Raw genomic sequence first — 20,860 nt, 5'->3', positions numbered from 1 at the left:
GGTCATCTCTATTTATGATGGTCCCCTGAAAATTACAAAAGGCAGAACATCCACCTGTAATGCAACCGGTCGTCGGCCTCTTACCAGAGCGACGCCCAGTTATTCAGCTGGATTCGAACTTCTTCATCATTCTCCGCACAGCAGGTGGAGAAAGAGGACCCTTCCATTATCCTTTCAGCCGGCGATGTTCTCGAAGTGCAGCTGCAGCGTTACTGTTGTTTTGATAACAGAGCTTCATCAAAACACCCTGCTCCTTTTGTCCAAGCTCAGGTTGACACGTCAACAAGGGCACTGCGACTGTTCAGGTGTGTGAGACTATGAATCACGATGACTAATCACAGCACCTGGTGGCCATAGTTGAAACTGGACGGTGGCGCTGTGACGCATGGAAATCATGCACCCCATACTCTGGACAATAATGCTACCAAGTTTAGTAATCGTACGGTAATCAGTTTCCGTGTTATAACATATTAAATAGGGAAAGTTTAATTACACCCACCCGGTATATGATATTCACTCTGTATGTGCCTTTCTTTGATATTATGGTGCTTTAATTTTGACTCTATATGTATTTTTATAAATTATCTGTACATATTGTAAGTACGCTGTTACAATCAGTGACGTTAAAGCACTAATTGTGGTTCTAAATAAGAGGTACACGTCAATGGACATACCTGAGTTATATGATGAATATGCTGTAACAGTCGAGATAGGAGCATTTGGTAGAAAAATGGTGATATGTAGCATATACGTGCAATATAAATAGGAGAACTAACCGCAATTAGGCAAAGAAAGGGCAGCGGTAGTACATGAAAATCCCACAACTCAGTTACGAGCGCAGAACGTAAACGATAAATTCATCTTATGGCTTAGAATGTGGTGTCCGTAATTCGATCCTCCAAGAATTTATGTAGGAATTACACATGATAGAGAAGAACAAAGTTGCTCAACTGAGTATCTATTCAAATTGTGCAGGCGGAGAGACCAATATAGACATCTCACTGGATCACAGAAACGCAGCTGCTAAGGAAAGAGGAAGAGTCCGTGAAGTTCAGCAGTAAGCAGCTACTATTGTACCATGTGGCACAATGTAGTCTTCTGCATCTACGACATATCTCGCGCCTTATATGCCGAAGAGAGTACCTGCTCTGTGGAAATGCTAGATATGAAAAAAGCTAACTGGGCGAAGCTGTTGTCCGGAATAGCTCCTGCCAGCTTTGACGAGGCGAAAAAATGTGTTCATTATAGGGCTTATTTCCTTACGGTATTATTTCAGATAGCAAAGAGAAAACAGACACCGACTAGGAAAATTCAGAGTCTTCCGAATACGCCCTGGAATCGAAAGCTTTCCCACTTGAGAGCTAATGAAAGTGCACCACGATATCTGTGGTCCATTCTGTAGTCCTCTGAAGGAGGAATTCAAGGTATCGACGGTTCTGTCTACTCTCCGACAAGAAGATGGGACAATGACCAAAGACCGGAGAGACTAGATGGAGTATCTTCTCAGAAAGTTTCTTTCTGATGGCACCACGAAAGAGGACACGGAAGAACATGTGCGACTCAGACGGGATATGTGAGAAGAACGCAGGGAAAATTCTATCTATTTCCACAGGAGAATTTCATGTTTCATACCAGTGCGTTTAAAAAACCCAGATGGTATTCGTCTGGAGATTTTACAAATGATAGAGCCGGTAATTAAGCCCTTTTAAACACCCATAACTAACGAGTCACTACAACTAGGATGGGTACCAGATATCTTGAGAAAAGCTAGTGAACTTATCATTTAAGGCGTGTATGAACATCCAAGAGAACAGAAATGTACAGACCAATTTATTCGATAAATGCCATGGCTAAGGTCCAGGAGAGGCTACTGTGTGCCCAGTTACTAACATACAAAGAGTGACTTAGTGTCAACACGGATTTCGAAAAGTTTAATTAATTGATGTAGCTATCAACTAGCCTTTAGAAAATGTAGATCAAACGACTCGGAAGTACGCAATGGCTATTAAGACAAACAGTGCAGGTGCCTTCAATAAACTATGGTGGCCTGCTACGTGCGCGAGCCTTAAGGGCTTCCGATCTCTATCTCACTCAACGATAGCTTGGAAGATTGTTGTAGAACTCTAATACCTGAAAAGCTTCCTGGACGGCATCAGGTAATAAAAAAATCTATAGTTGATGTCCTCAGAGAGTCAATATGCCAACTCGTAGGCTGTGACCTAGGGATAGAGCCTCTCTTGGAATTATTAGATGAAACGAATACAGCGGACGGAGCTGTTATTTATGTTGATGACACCCTCAATGTGGTATCCGCTGCCTCTAGAGCGAAGCTAGAGGAGAGAACGAATGAGCCAATCGTTCTCATGCACCAATGGTGTCTGCCTGTATCTAGTTGTGCGTCTTGATGAGAAAAGAAATATTTCGACACACATAGCTACAGTTTCGCAGAAGGTAGCGGTAAGTATGCACATGATAACCTGTACTGCAGATTACATAATATCCATGAACGCTGTGCTTATGTATGGTAAATCTATCATCAGTGCAGTAGTCCGTTTTGGAAAGAATATATGAGCACACTGAGTGGGACTAAAAAGCTAAGAAACATGCTGTGGCGAGCGCTACGACGTTTACTCCTACAGCCCTCCAGAGTTCTCAGGACAACACTAGCTGAAGCCCAGTTTCTGATTCTTGGAGTATGTCGAGTCGATATAACAATGACATATGTGCCTACGTCGTACAGATTACAGCGACGAGACATAAGCAGGGCCTATGAAGTTACAGGGTTTGGAATGACAGAAAAAGACAACCTAAAAATCTGGAAAATAAACGAGCGACAACATGAGGTCAACGTACTAAAGCGAGAAAAGTGTATAGTGTGTTCCTAGACACTACAACCCAAGTCAAGGTTTTATTTACGTCATCAGTGGACATGGTCCTTACCACCAATAGTTAAAATTGTGAAATATTTGGTTGTAGACCGGTCGGAACTACCGAACATATAGTGTTAGTTTGTCCAATTATAGTAGAGATTAGGCATCAAGTCCCTTCAGAAGATCTGTATAACTTTCTTTGTGAGCCGCAACATGTTGAAGCAACTGCACGCAAAGTTTAGAAAATAGAGCTCTGTAAGGTACTAGCGCTATCTCTTGCCGGAAATATATGGTAATTTGTATTTAAATGTTATAAGTTTTTTGCACAGTGCAAGTAGTGTGTAAATTTAGTATTCGTCTAGATCTATATCATACCCCGCAAGCCACCTAATGGTGGGTGGCGGTGAGTACTCTTGGTACCACTAACTGACCCCCTGACCCCCCCCCCCCCCCCACCCTGTTGCACTCGTGAATGTCCTGCGGGAAGAATGATTGTCAGTAAGTCTCTGTATTGGCTCTAATTTCTCGAATTTTCTCGCCGTGGTCATTTACGCGAGATGTACCGTATTTTACGTACTATAAGACGCACTTTTTTCGTCGAAAAGTTGCCTCCAAAATTCAGGAGAGTCTTATACTCGAAATTCATATAAAAATGTCCAGTGTCTGATTCAGACTTCCGCTAGTCTTAAAAATGGACGTATATTCTATGCCGCGGGAAACCTACCTATAACTGGCAACATTGGATTCATCTGACAGCAGTAGTGCACCGATGCGACGTACATGAGTTGCTGGGGTTCACAAGCTTGCTAACACTGTCTCCCTCTCGCCTCCCCCCCCCCCCCCCCAATCACAAATCTAGAACAATGTCTAGCTTATGATGCGTCATTGCAGTCTGTGGTGCCAGTGAACTTGAATCGAAAACGAGTTGTGTTATGGGTAACAGTTCAATATTTTTGTTAGTAGCTATTTTCGTAACTGAAAAAATTAAAGGCATTCGCATTATGCGGGCTATAAATTAAAAGTAATAGCATATGCAGAAGAACATGGAAACAGAGCAGCTGAGCGGAATTTTGGCCCTGAACCAACAGAAAATTCCATTGGTGGGCAAGTGAAGAGGAAATGAAAAAAATGAGGAAGACTAAATGTGCAAATAGAGGACTGAATGCAAAACGGCCAAAAGTAGAAGGCGACGTATTCAGATGGATTCAAGGACACCGTGAAAATGGCATTGGAATTAATACAAGAATGATTCAAATACACGCTCGTCAGCTAGCACTACAGTGTAACTTAACAGATTTCAAGGTTGTAAGCGTTTATGAAGCGTCATGGACTTAGCTTGCGAACAAAAACCAAAAATATCTCAGAAAACGCCACAAGAGAATGAATAGAATATACTATCTATCCATCGCTTTATTATTCAGCATCGAAAGAAAACCAATGTGGATCTAGGACAAATAGAGAATATGAACGAAACTCCTCTGACATTTGATATGCCGAATAACAGAATTGTTGCCATGAAAGGTGCTAAAACTGTAACTATAAAAACAAGTAGACATCAAAAAATGAACTACACTGTTGTCCTTTCATGTTGTGCTGCCGGTACTAAAGTTAATCCAGTGATCATTTCCAAGAAAAAAGAATGATAAAACCTTATGAAACACAGCCAGATGTTGTTGTTTACGTACATCACAAGGATTGGATGGACGAGGCTGGTATGAAATAATGGGAGAGAAGGAAAGGTGCTTTATTGAAGATGTCTCGATAAATAAAGCATTTAAAGTGTGTATGAGACAGGAATGGAACAGATGGATGATAGATAAAATCCATCATGAACTTACGGAGAAGGGAGCTTTAAAACAATCAAACAAGCGTGTCAGTGGATAAAACAGTCGCAGTCTAGAGTGAAAGAAGATATTATTCTTAAATCTTTCAAGAAGTGCGACATAAGTAACGCTCTTGATATCTTACACTGAAGAGCCAAAGAAACTGGTACACCTGCCTAATATCGTGTAGCGCCCCGCGAGCACGCAGAACTGCCACACCACGACGTGGCATGGACTCGATTAAAGTCTGAAACAGTGCTGGAGGTGATTTACACCATGAATCCTGCAGGGTGGAGGTCTCTTCTGAACAGCAGGTTGCAAGGGGTATCCCAGATATGCTCAATAATGTTCATGTCTGGGGGGGGGGGGGGGGGGGTTGGTAGCCAGTGGAAGTGTTTAAACTCAGAAGAGTGTTTCTCTGGAGCCGCTCTGTAGCTATTCTGGACGTGTGAGGTATCGCTGCTGGAATTTCCCAAGTTCGTCGGAATTCACAATGGACATCAATGGATGAAGGTGATCAGACAGGATGATTATGTACGTGTCACCTGTCAGAGGCGTACCTAGATGTATCAGGGGTCCCATATCACTCCAACTGCACATGCCTCCACCAGCTTGAACAGTCCCCTCCTGACATACACGGTTCGTGGATTAGTGAGGGTGTCTCCACATCCATACACGTATATCCGCTCGATACAATTTGAAACGAGACTCGTCCGACCAGGCAACATGTTTCCAGTCATCAACAGTCCAACGTCCGTATTGACGGGCACAGGTGAGGCGTAAAGCTTTGTGTCGTGCAGTCATCAAGAGTACATGAGTAGGCCCTCGGCTCCGAAAGACCATATCGATGATGTATCGTTGAATAGTTCGCACACTGAAATTTTTTGATGGCCCAGAATTCAAATCTGCAGCAATTTGCGGAAGGGTTGCACTTCTGTCACGTTGAACGATTCTCTTCAGTCGTCGTTGATCATGTGCTTGCAGGATCTTTTTCCGGCCGCAACGATGTCGGAGATTTGAGGTTTTACCGGATTCCTGATATACACAGTACATTCGTAAAATGGTCGTATGGGAAAACTCCACTTCGTCACTACCTCGGAGATGCTGTGTCCCATCGCTCGCGTGCCTACTATTACACGACGTTAAAACTCACTTAAATCTTGATAATCTGCCGTTGTAGCAGCCGTAACCGACCTAACAACTGCTCCAGACACTTATTGTGCAATATAGGCGTTGCCGACCGCAGCACCGTATTCTACGTGTTTACATGTCCCTATATTTGAGTACCCATGCCTCTAACAGTTTTTTGGCGCTTCACTGCATATATGAAAAGGACAACGATGACGACGAAGAGGAAGAAGAAGAAGAAGAAAGTTAAAATTTTAAAGATCAGTTCGATTTTATAAAATAAGATTTTTTTTAAAATTCTGGCTTTGCAGTCTAATAATAAAAATGGTAAAAATATTTGTTTAAAAAATTGCTTAAAAATTAATGGCGTCTTATAGTCCGTAGCGTCTTATAGTCGGTAAAATACGATATGTGGGAGGAAGTAATACATTGGCCGCCTCTTCACAGAAAGTAATCTCCCGAAATTTCAACAGCAAATCTCGACCTGATGCTCAACGGCTCTCTTGTAACGTCTGGTAATGGAGCTTGTTAAACACTTCCGAAATGCTCTCGCCCCGACTAAACGATCCCGTGACAGAAAGCGCCGCTCTTCGTTGGATCTTCTCTGTCCCTTCTATCAGTTCTTGCTGGTAAGGATCCCATATTGATGAATAATACTCAAGAATCTGTCGAACAAGTGCCTGATAATCTACTTCCTTCGGGGGTGAGTTACATTTCCTTAAGATTCTTCCTATGAATCTGAGTCTGTTCAACTGTTCAACTGTCTGTGAAATCTTATGGGTCTTAACTGCTAAGGTCATCAGTACCTAAGCTTACACACTACTTAACCTAAATTATCCTAAGGACAAACACACACACACACCCATGCCCGAGGGAGGACTCGAACCTCCGCCGGAACCAGCCGCACAGTCCATGACTGCTGCGCCCCAGATCGCTCGGCTAATCCCGCGCGGCAATCTGAGTCTGTCATCTGCTTTTCGTAGTATTTGTTTTATGTGGTCATTCAACATAAGGTCGTTCTGGATAGTTACTCCTGGGTATTTTACGGTAGATACTGTTTCCAGCAGTTTCTCACCAAGTGTGTAGTTGTAAAGTGGTGCTTTTCTTTTTCTATCTATGCGCAATATATTAGACTTATTTACGTTCATGGTCTATTGCTCGTACCTGCATCTTTCATCAATCCTCTGCAGGTCATTCTGCAAATCGACACTGAATGGTTGCGTTGCTACTTTGTTATAGGCAAACGCATCACCTGTGAGCAATCTTAGAGGATCCGACGCTTTCTATTAGATCATTTATATACACTGTAACAGTAACAGTCCTACCTCACTTCCCTTGGATACTCCGGAAATTGTCTTCACTTCTGTCGATTTTGTTCCGTTAAGAGCGAGGTATTTCATTCTATCTGCAAGGAAGTCTTGAATCCAGTCGCAAATCTGATCCGGTAACTGATATGCTCGTATTCTTCATTAACCATCAGTGCGGGACAGTGTTAAATGCCTTCCTGAAGTCAAGGAACGTGACATTAACCTGAGCGCCGTTGTCTACAGCGGTCTGTATCTCATGAAGGAACGGCCAGGCTCCAGCTCTCGGCTGATATACGAGTACAACTGCAGAGCGGCAAGTTACGTGTTTACCTTTTTCTGTGTTTTTTGTATTGTATTTATAAATTTCGTGAGTGTTTTTTTCTCTCTAAGAGGTTTAATCCCGCACTTTTGTAAGTGTAAATTCATTCAGTCTGTAGCGCAGAAGTTGCCCACTGAACAGCCAACAACATAGCTCATTAACGCGTTAGCGTCCATTTGTGACAAATCAGGAGGGTAGCAAGTTGCATATCTAGAATTCTGTCTGCTTTTATAGTTATTTCTTCAGTTAGCCTTGCTAGGATGGCTAGGATGTGTGCATGCTGTGTGCGGACGCAGGAGGAGCTGGGCGCAGTCCGCGAACAGCTGAATGCGCTTTTGGCTACGGTCAGTCACCTTGAGGCTGCTGCCTCGGGGTGTAGCGGTGGCGGATAATCTGACACGTCGCTTGGGACACCTCAATTGGCGCTTGTTTTGCCCACGGGCTCTAATTCTGAGACACCTGCTAGGGCAGCCGACGCCGTGGATCTGCCCTCACAGAAGCGTGAGTGGCATGTGGTAACGCGTTCGCGTCGCTCGAGGCGAAGGACCAGTGTGGGGACTGGCCGCCTGGCTTCGACCATGGACCCTGTTAGTAGACAGGTGACTGCTCCTTCAGCAGGGTCCGAGCAGGCACGCGGGCGGAGAGATTTACTAGTTCTTGGAAGCTTCAATATTAGGCCCGCTACAGAGCCCCTTAGGCAGGTAGCGTTCAGGGCTGGAAAGAAAGCCAATGTGCACTCGGTATGTCTGCTGGGGGGGCCTCATCCGAGATGTGGAGGCGGCCTGCCTGTGGCTATCGAGCGCGCAGGGTGCAGTTCTCTGCAAGTTGTGGCTCACGTCGCCATCAACGACGCCTGTCGCATGGGTTCTGAGGCGATCCTCAGTTCGTACAGGCGGCTGGCGGAGGTGGAGAAGACTGCTGGTCTCGCGCGCGGGTTGCAAGCAGAGCTTGCAATTTGCAGAATCGTTCTCAGAGTTGATCTGGGTCCTTTGGATTGGAGCCGAGTGCAGGGTCTCAACCAAAGGCTCCGTCGACTCTGTGACGGTCTTGGCTGCAGATTTCTACACTTGCGTTATCGTGTGGGGATTTGTAGCGAATTGGCATCACCTGTTTCCAGTACGATTGATGTTGCGGAATTCATGGCAATGTTTAAGCAGATTATAAATCGTGGTCTGGAGAATTACGCGCCTAGTAAGTGGCTAAAGGATGAAAAAGACAGAACTTGGTTTAATAAAGAAATCCGTAAGATGCTGAGGAAGCAGAGGCTGCTGCACTCTCGGTTCAAAAGGGAGCGCACAAATGACGACAAGCGAAGGATAGTTGAGATTCGTATGTCTGTGAAAAGATCTATGCACGAAGCATACAACAACCACCATCGTCACACCTTAGCAAAAGATCTGGCAGGGAACCCGGTGACATTCTGGTCTAGCGTAAAACCGCTAAGCAGGTCTAAGGCAGCCATTCAGTCCCTTGCTGACGAGTCTTCTTCTATGGCAGTTGAAGATAACGAAATGAAAGCCGAAGTTTGAAATTTCACGTTCAAGAAATCATTCACGCAGGGGAATCGAACAAGCATACGGTCATTTGACCATCGAACAGACGCCCGTATGGACGACGTAGTAAGAAGCATCCCTGGTGTAGAGAAACATCTGAAAGATTTGAAAGCAAATAAATCAACAGGTCCGGATGGAATCCCAATTCGATTTTACAAAGAGTACTCTATGGCGTTGGACCCTTACCTGACTTGCATTTATTGCGAATCTCCCGCTCAACGCAGTCTCAAGCGACTCGAAAAAGGCGCAAGTGTCTGCAATATATAAGAAGGGTAAAAGAACAGACCTACAAAATTACATTTCAGTATACCTAACTTCTGTTTGCTGCAGAATCCTTCAACATATTCTCCGTTCGAATGTAATAAACTTTCTTGAGACTGAGAAGCTTGTATCCACGAATCAGTATGGTTATAGAAACCATTGCTCCTGCGAAACCCAGCTTTCCATTTTCTCACATGATGCACTGCGAATTATGGGTGAATGGCAACAGGCAAATTCCGTATTTCTAGATTGCCGGAAAGCATTTGACACGGTGCCCCATTGCAGGCTGTTAACGAAGGTACAAGCATATGGAATAAGTTCACAAATACGTCAGTGCCTCGAAGCCTTCTTAAATAATAGAACCTAATATGCTGTCCTCGACGGCGAGTGTTCATCGGAGACAAGAGTATCGACAGGAGTGCCCCTGGGAAATGTGACAGGATCACTGTTGTTCTCTTTATACATAACTGATTTAGCGACAGTGTGGGCACCAATCTTCGGTTGTTTGCTTATGATACCGTGGTGTACGGTAAGGTGCCGAGGTTGAGTGACTGTAGGAAGATACAAGACGACTTAGACATAATTTTCAGTCAGTGCGATGAATGGCAGCTAGCTCTAAATGTGAGAAATGTATGTTAATGCGTATGAGTAGGAAGAACAAACCCGTAATATTTGGATACAGTGTTACTAGCGTCCTACTTGACACAATCAAGTCGTTTAAATATCTGGGCGTGACGTTGCAAAGTGACATGAGATGAAACGAGATTGTGAGAACTGTGGTAGGGATGGCGAATGGTCGACTTCAGTTTATTGGGAGAATTTTAGGAAAGAATAAAGGAGACCGCATATAGGACGCAGTGTGACCTATTCTTCAGTACTGCTCGAATGTTTGGGATCTGTTCCAAGTCTGATTGAAGGAAGAAATCGAAGCAATTCAGAGGCGTGCTGCTAGCTTTGTTACCGGTAGGTTTGAACAATAAGTAAGTATTACGGATATGCTTGGGGAATTCGATTGGGAATCCCTAGATGGAAATGCAGGAAGATCTGCAGCGGATAGGCACTTGGTGCAGGGAGTGGCAACTGACCCTTAACATAGACAAATGTAATGTATTGCGAATACATAGAAAGAAGGATCCTTTATTGTATGATTATATGATAGCGGAACAAACACTGGTAGCAGTTACTTCTGTAAAATATCTGGGAGTATGCGTGCGGAACGATTTGAAGTGGAATGATCATATAAAATTAATTGTTGGTAAGGCGGGTACCAGGTTGAGATTCATTGGGAGAGTGCTTAGAAAATGTAGTCCATCAACAAAGGAGGTGGCTTACAAAACACTCGTTCGACCTATACTTGAGTATTGCTCATCAGTGTGGGATCCGTACCAGATCGGTCTGACGGAGGAGATAGAGAAGATCCAAAGAAGAGCGGCGCGTTTCGTCACAGGGTTATTTGGTAACCGTGATAGCGTTACGGAGATGTTTAATAAACTCAAGTGGCAGACTACGCAAGAGAAGCGCTCTGCATCGCGGTGTAGCTTACTCGCCAGATTTCGAGAGGGTGCGTTTCTGGATGAGGTATCGAATATATTGCTTCCCCCTACTTATACCTCCCGAGGAGATCACGAATGTAAAATTAGAGAGATTAGAGCGCGCACGGAGGCTTTCCGGCAGTCGTTCTTCCCGCGAACCATACGCGACTGGAACAGGAAAGGGAGGTAATGACAGTGGCACGTAAAGTGCCCTCCGCCACACACCGTTGGGTGGCTTGCGGAGTATCAATGTAGATGTAGATGTAGATGTAGAAACACTAGTGACAAAATTTAGAGAACCGGCATTTGAAGCTGCACATAACGATTCTGCTGCCGTCAACATACACTGCGTGAAAGTAGCACAAAGATAAGAAACGGGAAATTACGGCTCATACGCAGGCATATACACTACTGGCCATTAAAATTACTACACCAAGAAGAAATGCAGATGATAAACGGGTATTCATTGGACAAATATATTATACTAGAACTGACATGTGATTACATTTTCACGCTATTTGGGTGCATAGATCCTGAGAAATCAGTACCTAGAACAACCACCTCTCACCGTAATAACAGCCTTGATACGCATGGGCATTGAGTCAAACAGACCTTGGATGGTATGTACAGGTACAGCTGCCCATGCAGCTTCAACACGATACCACAGTTCATCAAGAGTAGTGACTGGCGTATTGAGACAAGCCAGTTGCTCGGCCACCATTGACCAGACGTTTTCAATTGGTGAGAGACCTGGAGAATATGCTGGCCAGGGCAGCAGTCGAACATTTTCTGTATCCAGAAAGGCCCGTACAGGACTTGCAACATGCAGTCGTGCATTATCCTGCTGAAATGTAGGGTTTCGCAGGGATCGAATGAAGGGTAGAGCAACGGGTCGTAACGTCCACTGTTCAAAGTGACGCCAATGCGAACAAGAGGTGACCGAGACGTGTAACCAATGGCACCGCATACCGTCACGCCAGGTGATATGCCAGTATGGCGATGACGAATACACGCTTCCAATGTGCGTTCACCGCGATGTCGCCAAACGCGGATGCGACCATCATGATGCCATAAACAGAACGTGGATTCATCCGAAAAAATGACGTTTTGTCATTCGTGCACCCAGGTTCGTCGTTGAGTACACCATTGCAGGTGCTCCTGCCTGTTATGCAGCGTCGAGGGTAACTGCAGCCATGGTCTCCGAGCTGATAGTCCATGCTGCTGCAAACGTCGTCGAACTGTTCGTGCAGATGGTTGTTGTCTTGCAAACGACCCCATATGTTGACTCAGGGATTGAGACGTGGCTGCACGATCCGTTACAGCGATGCGGATAAGATGCCTGTCATCTCGACTGCTATTGGTACGAGGCCGTTGGGATCCAGCACGGCGTTCCGTATTACCCTCCTGAACCCACCTATTCCATATTCTGCTAACAGTCGTTGGATCTTGACCAACGCGAGCAGCAATGTCGCGGTACGATAAACCGCAATCGCGATAGGCTACAATCCGACCTTTATCAAAGTCGGACACGTGATGGTACGCGTTTCTCCTCCTTACACGAGGCATCACAACAACGATTCACCAGGCAACGCCGGTCAACTGCTGTTTTTGTATGAGAAATCGGTTGGAAACTTTCCTCATGTCAGCACGTTGTAGGAGTCGCCACCGGCTCCAACCTTGTGTGAATGCTCTGAAAAGCTAAGCATTTGCATATCACAGCATCTTCTTCCTGTCGGTTAAATTTCGCGTCTGTATTACGTCATCTTCGTGTTGTAGCAATTTTAATGGCCAGTAGTGTAGATAGTTGTTATTCCTTCGCTCCATATGCGAGTGGAACAGGAAAGCTAATGACTAGTAGTGATACAGCGTACCCTCCGCCACCGTACGGTGTCTTCCGGAGTATCTATGTAGATGTAGATGCAGATGTAGAGCGAGCTAGGTTTCGCAAGAACTCTGTTTACTGAGTCCACAATGATTTTCATGTAGGAGATTTTCGTTCTCCAAAAACGTATTAAAATTAGAATAGCGGCAACCAATCATACTTAGATAGATTCTACTAATAACGAGCTACTAATCACGACAAGGGCACTGGCGTGACTTCCAGGACTGCCATGAAACTTTGAACACGTGTAGAACAGAAATGAAAGTGTACTACACGGATGAGGTTTAAATTCCTTTCTTTAAATGGTGGTTGATTTATACCAGTTAAATTTATCGTGCACATTATGTTACGTTAAATACGTTCCGTAGCTTCAAGTAATTTTATGACAGTAAACTGAACGATAATCGATTTTTATAAGGTGTCACTTGCGCTCTAAGCCATTTGCAACAGAGAGTCAAGATAACATGTATTGATGAAGCAGCAATAAATAAATAAAAAAATTAAAATACAATATTTATTCGCTTTTTAACCGTGACATTATAATGAAAACATCACTAGTGTTAATTTTTTCTATTTCGTCTGTATGTAGGGTCACTAATAATTGCCATCGGCGCTGAAATCAGCTTGTCGTAGTAGATGTAGAGACTTTTATCTAGTAAACAGACCCTAACTGAAACGAAAATGACGTTTCTTAATAATCGTACACTGCAGTCTCTGATGACTTGTGGGACAGTTTCAAGCTTTCTGTAGATTTACCTGAAAAAAACAGTAACCAGCCACATTTTTGTATAGCTTTACTTTATCCAAGGACGCGTTTCGGTCTTTCATCCATCTTCAACTCGCGCAAAAAAAATTAGATCTTCATTAGTATAACGTTTTCTTGACTGCGCTTTCAATAATTCGGCTCGCTTCTGTTCTGTAATTTGTGGCTCCTTTCTCACCTTTATGCCCACAACACAAACACTTTATATCTACAAATGCAGTGATTTATTTTCATAGTCGGTTACATGGCGAATGCTGTGCTACATCAGTGAATTTTTGCAATGGATGTAAAGGTAAAAAAGGAGACACAAATTAAAGAACAAAAGGCAGCCGCAGCATTCAAAGTGCAGTCAAAGAAACGTTGTACTGATGAAAACATAAATTTTATTATGCAAGTTGCGTATGGGTGAAAGCCAAAATCGCGTCCTTACATTAAAAACAGCTGTACAAGACCGTGGCTGGTTGCTGTATTTCTTAAAATAATTCAGTCCACAGCCACGGAACTTAACAGCCATTAATATGTATGAATTAATATTTTCTGTTGCTTATTTTCCTGTACTCTAAGAACAAATTAGGATCAAACGCACCCTGTTCATGAGATGATGTATTCTGTCAATGGCGTCCTCTTCGGAGACGATAATTTCGCTATTCACGCTGCCACGTACATTCAGGAACTGTCTGTAAACATGTCGATCTTCCAAGACAATGATTTCGCTAGTCACACTCCCGTGTATATTCAGGAACAGTCTGGAAAACGTATAGCTGAACTGCATAAGTAGGCGTCGCGAGCGTCTTAGCACCCTTAGAGGCCCCCGCTGTGCAGGCAACCTGCGCAACACACCTGTTGCAGTTCGTCAACGTCGATCTCCAGCGGCAGAATTCTTCAGAACTCTTGGTGTTCGAAGTTCATATTCTGCGGCTTTTCCTTCGTGTCATAATCTATTATTTTTTACTTTCTTATGTCTACTATGTGGGTTCGCTGCACTTGGATACTTCTAAAACTTCGCTCCCAGCTTCAGGCAGTGTTGGCTTCGGTCACACAGCTTGAGGTTGTTGCCAATGGGCATCACTGTGGGGGTCCGGATGGGGGTTTGTCGGGGACGGCCAGCTCGTCCCACGCATCCCCAGATCGGACTACGACTGTGGCTGCCCGGGATACTGCCCGCATTGAGGCTGATCCCTCACCTATGGTGTGGCAGTGGGCGAAAGACATTCCGGGGGGCTGAACGGAAGGCCTCTCCAGTTTGTCTGACGAACCGGTTTCAGGCTCCGTCTCCGGCTGATAATGATCTTCGGCCGGACATGGCTGCTTGTCCTGTTCCAGAGGTTGCCCCTCAGTCTGCAAGACCCGGGCGGTCGCAGAGGGTGGGCTTACTGGTAGTTGGGAGCTCCAACGTCAGGCGCGTAATGTGGCCCGTTAGGGATATGGCAGCAAGAGAGGGGAAGAAAACCAATGTGCACTCCGTGTGCATACCGGGGGGAGTCATTCCAGATGTGGAAAGGGTCCTTCCGGATGCCATGAAGGGTACAGAGTGCACCCATCTGCAGGTGGTCGCTCATGTCGGCACCAATGATGTGTGTCGCTATGGATCGGAGGAAATCCTCTCTGGCTTCCGGCGGCTATTTGATTTGGTGAAGACTGCCAGTCTCGCTAGCGGGATGAAAGCAGAGCTCACCATCTGCAGCATCGTCGACAGGACTGACTGCGGACCTTCGGTACAGAGCCGAGTGGAGGGTCTGAATCAGAGGCTGAGACGGTTCTGCGACCGTGTGGGTTGCAGATTCCTCGACTTGCGCCATAGGGTGGTGGGGTTTCGGGTTCCGCTGGATAGGTCAGGAGTCCACTACACGCAGCAAGCGGCTACACGGGTAGCAGGGGTTGTGTGGCGTGGACTAAGCGGTTTTTTTTTTAGGTTAGATGGCCTCGGGCAAGTACAGAAAGGGCAGCAGCCTCAAAGGGCGCGGGGCAAAGTCAGGACATGCGGGGGCCAAGCAGCAATCGGTATTGTAATTGTAAACTGTCGAAGCTGCATTGGTAAAGTACCGGAACTTCAAGCGCTGATAGAAAGCACCGAAGCTGAAATCGTTATAGGTACAGAAAGCTGGCTGAAGCCAGAGATAAATTCTGCCGAAATTTTTACAAAGGCACAGACGGTGTTTAGAAAGGATAGATTGCATGCAACCAGTGGTGGCGTGTTTGTCGCTGTTAGTAGTAGTTTATCCTGTAGTAAAGTAGAAGTGGATAGTTCCTGTGAATTATTATGGGTGGAGGTTACACTCAACAACCGAGCTAGGTTAATAGTTGGCTCCTTTTACCGACCTCCCGACTCAGCAGCATTAGTGGCAGAACAACTGAGGGAAAATTTGGAATACATTTCACATAAATTTTCTCAGCATGTTATAGTCTTAGGTGGAGATTTCAATTTACTATACACTGGGATACTCAGATGTTTAGGACGGGTGGTAGGGACAGAGCATCGAGTGACATTATACTGAGTGCACTATCCGAAAATTATATCGAGCAATTAAACAGAACACCGACTCGTGGAGATAACATCTTGGACCTACTGATAACAAACAGACCCGAACTTTTCGACTCTGTAAGTGCAGAACAGGGAATCAGTGATCATAAGGCCGTTGCAGCATCCCTGAATATGGAAGTTAATAGGAATATAAAAAAAAGGAGGAAGGTTTATCTGTTTAGCAAGAGTAATAGAAGGCAGATTTCAGACTACCTAACAGATCAAAACGAAAATTTCTGTTCCGACACTGACAATGTTGACTGTTTATGGAAAAAGTTCAAGGCAATCGTAAAATGCGTTTTAGACAGGTACGTGCCGAGTAAAACTGTGAGGGACGGGAAAAACCCACCGTAGTTCAACAACAAAGTTAGGAAACTACTGCGAAAGCAAAGAGAGCTTCACTCCAAGTGTAACCGCAGCCAAAACCTCTCAGACAAACAGAAGCTAAACGATGTCAAAGTTAGCGTAAGGAGGGCTATGCGTGAAGCGTTCAGTGAATTCGAAAGTAAAATTCTATGTACCGACTTGACAGAAAATCCTAGGAAGTTCTGGTCTTACGTTAAACCAGTAAGTGGCTCGAAACAGCATATCCAGACACTCCGGGATGATGATGGCATTGAAACAGAGGATGACACACGTAAAGCTGAAATACTAAACACCTTTTTCCAAAGCTGATTCAGAGAGGAAGACCGCACTGCAGTTCCTTCTCTAAATCCTCGCACAAACGAAAAAATGGCTGACATCGAAATAAGTGTCCAAGGAATAGAAAAGCAACTGTAATCACTCAACAGAGGAAAGTCCACTGGACCTGACGGGATACCAATTCCATCCTACACAGTGTACGCGAAAGAACTTGCCCCTATTCTAACAGCCGTGTACCGCAAATCTCTAGAGGAACGGAAGGTTCCAAATGATTGGAAAAGAGCACAGGTAGTCCCAGTCTTCAAGAAGGGTCGTCGAGCAGATGCGCAAAACTATAGACCTATATCTCTGACGTCGATCTGTTGTAGAATTTTAGAACATGTTTTTTGCTCGCGTATCATGTCGTTTTTGGAAACCCAGAATCTACTCTGTAGAAACAGCGATCGTGTGAGACCCAAATCGCTTTATTTGTTCATGAGACCCATAAAATATTAGATACAGGCTCCCAGGTAGGTGCTATTTTCCTTGACTTCCAGAAGGCGTTCGATACAGTTCCGCACTGTCGCCTGATAAACAAAGTAAGAGCCTACGGAATATCAGACCAGCTGTGTGGCTGGATTGAAGAGTTTTTAGCAAACAGAACACAGCATGTTGTTATCAATGGAGAGACGTCTACAGACGTTAAAGTAACCTCTGGCGTGCCACAGGGGAGTGTTATGGGACCATTGCTTTTCAAAATATATATAAATGACCTAGTAGATAGTACCGGAAGTTCCATGCAGCTTTTCGTGGATGATGCTGTAGTATACAGAGAAGTTGCAGCATTAGAAAATTGTAGCTAAATGCAGGAAGATCTGCAGCGGATATGCACTTGGTGCAGGGAGTGGCAACTGACCCTTAACATAGATAAATGTAATGTATTGCGAATACATAGAAAGAAGGGTCCTTTATTGTATGATTATATGATAGCGGAACAAACACTGGTAGCAGTTACTTCTGTAAAATATCTGGGAGTATGCGTGCGGAACGCTTTGAAGTGGAATGATCATATAAAATTAATTGTTGGTAAGGCGGGTGCAAGGTTGAGATTCATTGGGAGAGTCTTTAGAAAATGTAGTCCATCAACAAAGGAGGTGGCTTACAAAACACTCGTTCGACCTATACTTGAGTATTGCTCATCAGTGTGGGATCCGTACCAGATTGGGTTGACGGAGGAGATAGAGAAGATCCAAAGAAGAGCGGCGCGTTTCTTCACAGGGTTATTTGGTAACCGTGATAGCGTTACGGAGATGTTTAACAAACTCAAGTGGCAGACTCTGCAAGAGAGGCGCTCTGCATCGCGGTGTAGCTTGCTCGCCAGCCTTCAAGAGGGTGCGTTTCTGGATGAGGTATCGAATATATTGCTTCCCCCTGCTTATACCTCCCGAGGAGATCACGAATGTAAAATTAGAGAGATTCGAGCGCGCACGGAGGCTTTCAGACAGTCGTTCTTCCCGCGAACCATACGCGACTGGAACAGAAAAGGGAGGTAATGACAGTGGCACGTAAAGTGCCCTCCGCCACACACCGTTGGGTGGCTTGCGGAGTATAAATGTAGATGTAGATGTAGCTGTAGACAACTGACTTGGCGCGTTAAGTGGCTCAATTATTTAGCAGACCTGTGCAAGCTCAGTCTAGAATTTTTCTGCCAAGTGGCCGGATCATTGTGTTTTGCGAACTCCCTATAGATCCGTTAAGTCTCTTGCAAGACCGCTCGAAGGTATATGTCGACGATATGTTACACCCTAATCTTTCTCCGTTCGGCGGTGATCGTGACGCTCATCGATATTGAAAGTCTGCTCTGCCAGTCTATGAGCTGCTCTGTCCAGTGTCCGCGATGAATCTTGAACTACTCTTTAAGGATATTTGCTTCAGCCTTAATGTACTGCAGAAACCTGCTCGAGTAAATCTTCCTTAATACATTTGAGAGGCCCGATAGCATACCGATGGGCCGGTAGCTACCTGCCAAGCAACGACTTTTACCGACCTAGGGAATGGCCAATATCTCAACTTATTTCCATGCCACTGACTAGTGAGTAGAATCGTAGACCTTGCGGAAATCGTTTGTAACTAGCTGCTTTAGAAGATGGTTCATGATGCTAGTTATTTTGTAACAAAGACGATCTTGAATTATTCTGCTGTGACAGATTGCATCTTGGTCTCAGAACTATCTCGTCAGTCGGTTGATATTGTAATTAAGAAGCAGCATGTAGTATGAAGATGTAAGCGAGACCTTCTGCTATGTACAATACAACCGCGTTGACGTGGCAGTCATGTTTTCTGTTGCTGAATTAGTACATGTTTCCTTGATGATTATTCACCTCTGCAACCTGTGCGATTGTGATTCGTTGGGATGTAGCTGTGTCGAATCATTCAATACCAAGCCTCTCCGCAGTGCCTCATGGACTGGGAGCATTTTACACTGTTGATGGTAATTCGTCCGCCGGATGGGGAGGCTGAGCTCGGCTGCCACCAATTACCTCTATATTACGTACATTGCCACGCATCTGCTGGGTGAATAGTATTTGACTACGCAAGGGGCTAGTCTGCTCCATTGTAAGGCTACAGTTGGCACCATTTTAGCATTCACGTCTATATGAACAGAACTGCATCTCTCTAACTAGCAAAGAACGTGCCACTTACTGCATAGAGTTCAGCGTTGACTGCCATTCAGCAGAGACTTTTCTGCTCTATAATTTCACTCAGTTTTCGAAGGAACAGTATTATCCTGGACGTGTAAAGTGAGAATAATTCTTATTCCATTTATACTGGAGGCGTCGTAGTTCTGAGTCCATGCTAAATTATGTCTAAATTAGTTCAAAGGTAGGAGGAAGGCAATAAGACGCCACCTCAATTAAGGACTATGCCTAGTGAAACACTGCGGTATTCAAATAGCTCTTTGGGATGAGGAGAGACTTATTTTAGTATACAGTGTCACAACGTGGATATTAAATTGACACAGTAAATATTACTGAACGAATACGGTAACTGAAATGGATGATGATGTGGAAACGCTCATCTAGTTATTCTGATTTAAGTTTTCGGTAATTTTTCTATGTCACTTCGACCAATCACCGTCACGTTTCTTCAACAAAGTTAAAAACTATTTCTTCTCCCTCTTTATTGCATGTGATGTAGTGCACTGTGGCGTACGTCCAAAATGTTAAACGTTATTGTTGTTGTTGTGTTATTCAGTCCGAAGTCTGAAAACTAGTTTGATGCAACTCTACACGCTAGTTCATCCTGTGGAATCTTCTTCATTTCTGCATAACTTATACAACCTACACATAATTAACCCCCCTTACTACAGTCAAGCTTTCCCTATACAACTTTTACCTCATACACTTACCTCCATTACGAAACCGACAATTCCTTGTTGCCTCAGGATGCGTCCTATTAAATGATCCCTTCTTCTAGTCAAGTTGTGCCACACCTTTCTTTTCTTCCCAGATAGATTCAATGTCTCTTCGTTAATTATCCACTCTACCCATCCAACCTTCATTATCCTTCTGTCGCACCTCTTTCAAAAACTTCTATTCTATTCTTATCCGAACTGTCTATATTTCTCGTTTCACATCCAGAAAAGGCTCCACTCCATTCTTAAAACTTAGATCTATGTTTGATGATAAATAGTTTATCTTCTTTGGAAACGCTTTTCCTGTTGTTACCAGTCTGTATTTCATACGACGAGAAGGAAAAATAACAGGAAAACGTGGGCAGAGGATACAGAATGCAAGGGGATGCCGCCTGGTTACGTTTTGAACAGAGCACAATTTAATCATTCCTAAGACATGGGTTGGATATCATGAAAGAAGGCTGTATACAAGGAAGAGACCTGGAGACACCAGAAGGCTTCAGATGGATTACAATCCTTTTCTCTGCAGCTTCCCCTGACTACATGTATGTCACATATAGTGTGTACATCTCTTGGTCCATCTCCTCTTTTTCCATCTCTACCGATCATCTCTTCACCTTCCCATCTGGCCATCCCCTCCACCTCCCTCTCAGTCCATCTTCTCTTCCCTCCTCTCTTTCTGCCCATCTACTCCACTCCTTCTCTCCCTGTACATCTCCTCCTCCCCCTCTTCTCTGTACATACACTCCTACAGCCTCTCTCCCTACACACCTATCTCCCTGTCCATCCTCTTCTCTCTCATTTCTCTCTCCATCTCCTACTCTATCCATCTCAGTCTTCCCACAGGCATGCCCATCCCCATGTG

The 20,860-nt window shown here is 44.5% G+C and overlaps 1 protein-coding gene across 1 annotated transcript in view; it reads left to right on the top strand.

The window, feature by feature from the left end:
* The window catches only part of LOC124723021 (ETS-related transcription factor Elf-1-like), a 163,280-nt gene that overhangs the window by 80,517 nt on the left and 61,903 nt on the right, over positions 1–20,860 (top strand). The gene's annotated exons all lie outside the window — the stretch shown is intronic.

This window comes from Schistocerca piceifrons, chromosome X (genome assembly GCF_021461385.2).
Source record: "Schistocerca piceifrons isolate TAMUIC-IGC-003096 chromosome X, iqSchPice1.1, whole genome shotgun sequence".
NCBI classification, from domain to species: Eukaryota; Metazoa; Arthropoda; class Insecta; order Orthoptera; family Acrididae; genus Schistocerca; species Schistocerca piceifrons.
The sequence above is the reverse complement of the archived record's forward strand: the minus strand, read 5'-3'. Positions and strand labels throughout refer to the sequence as shown.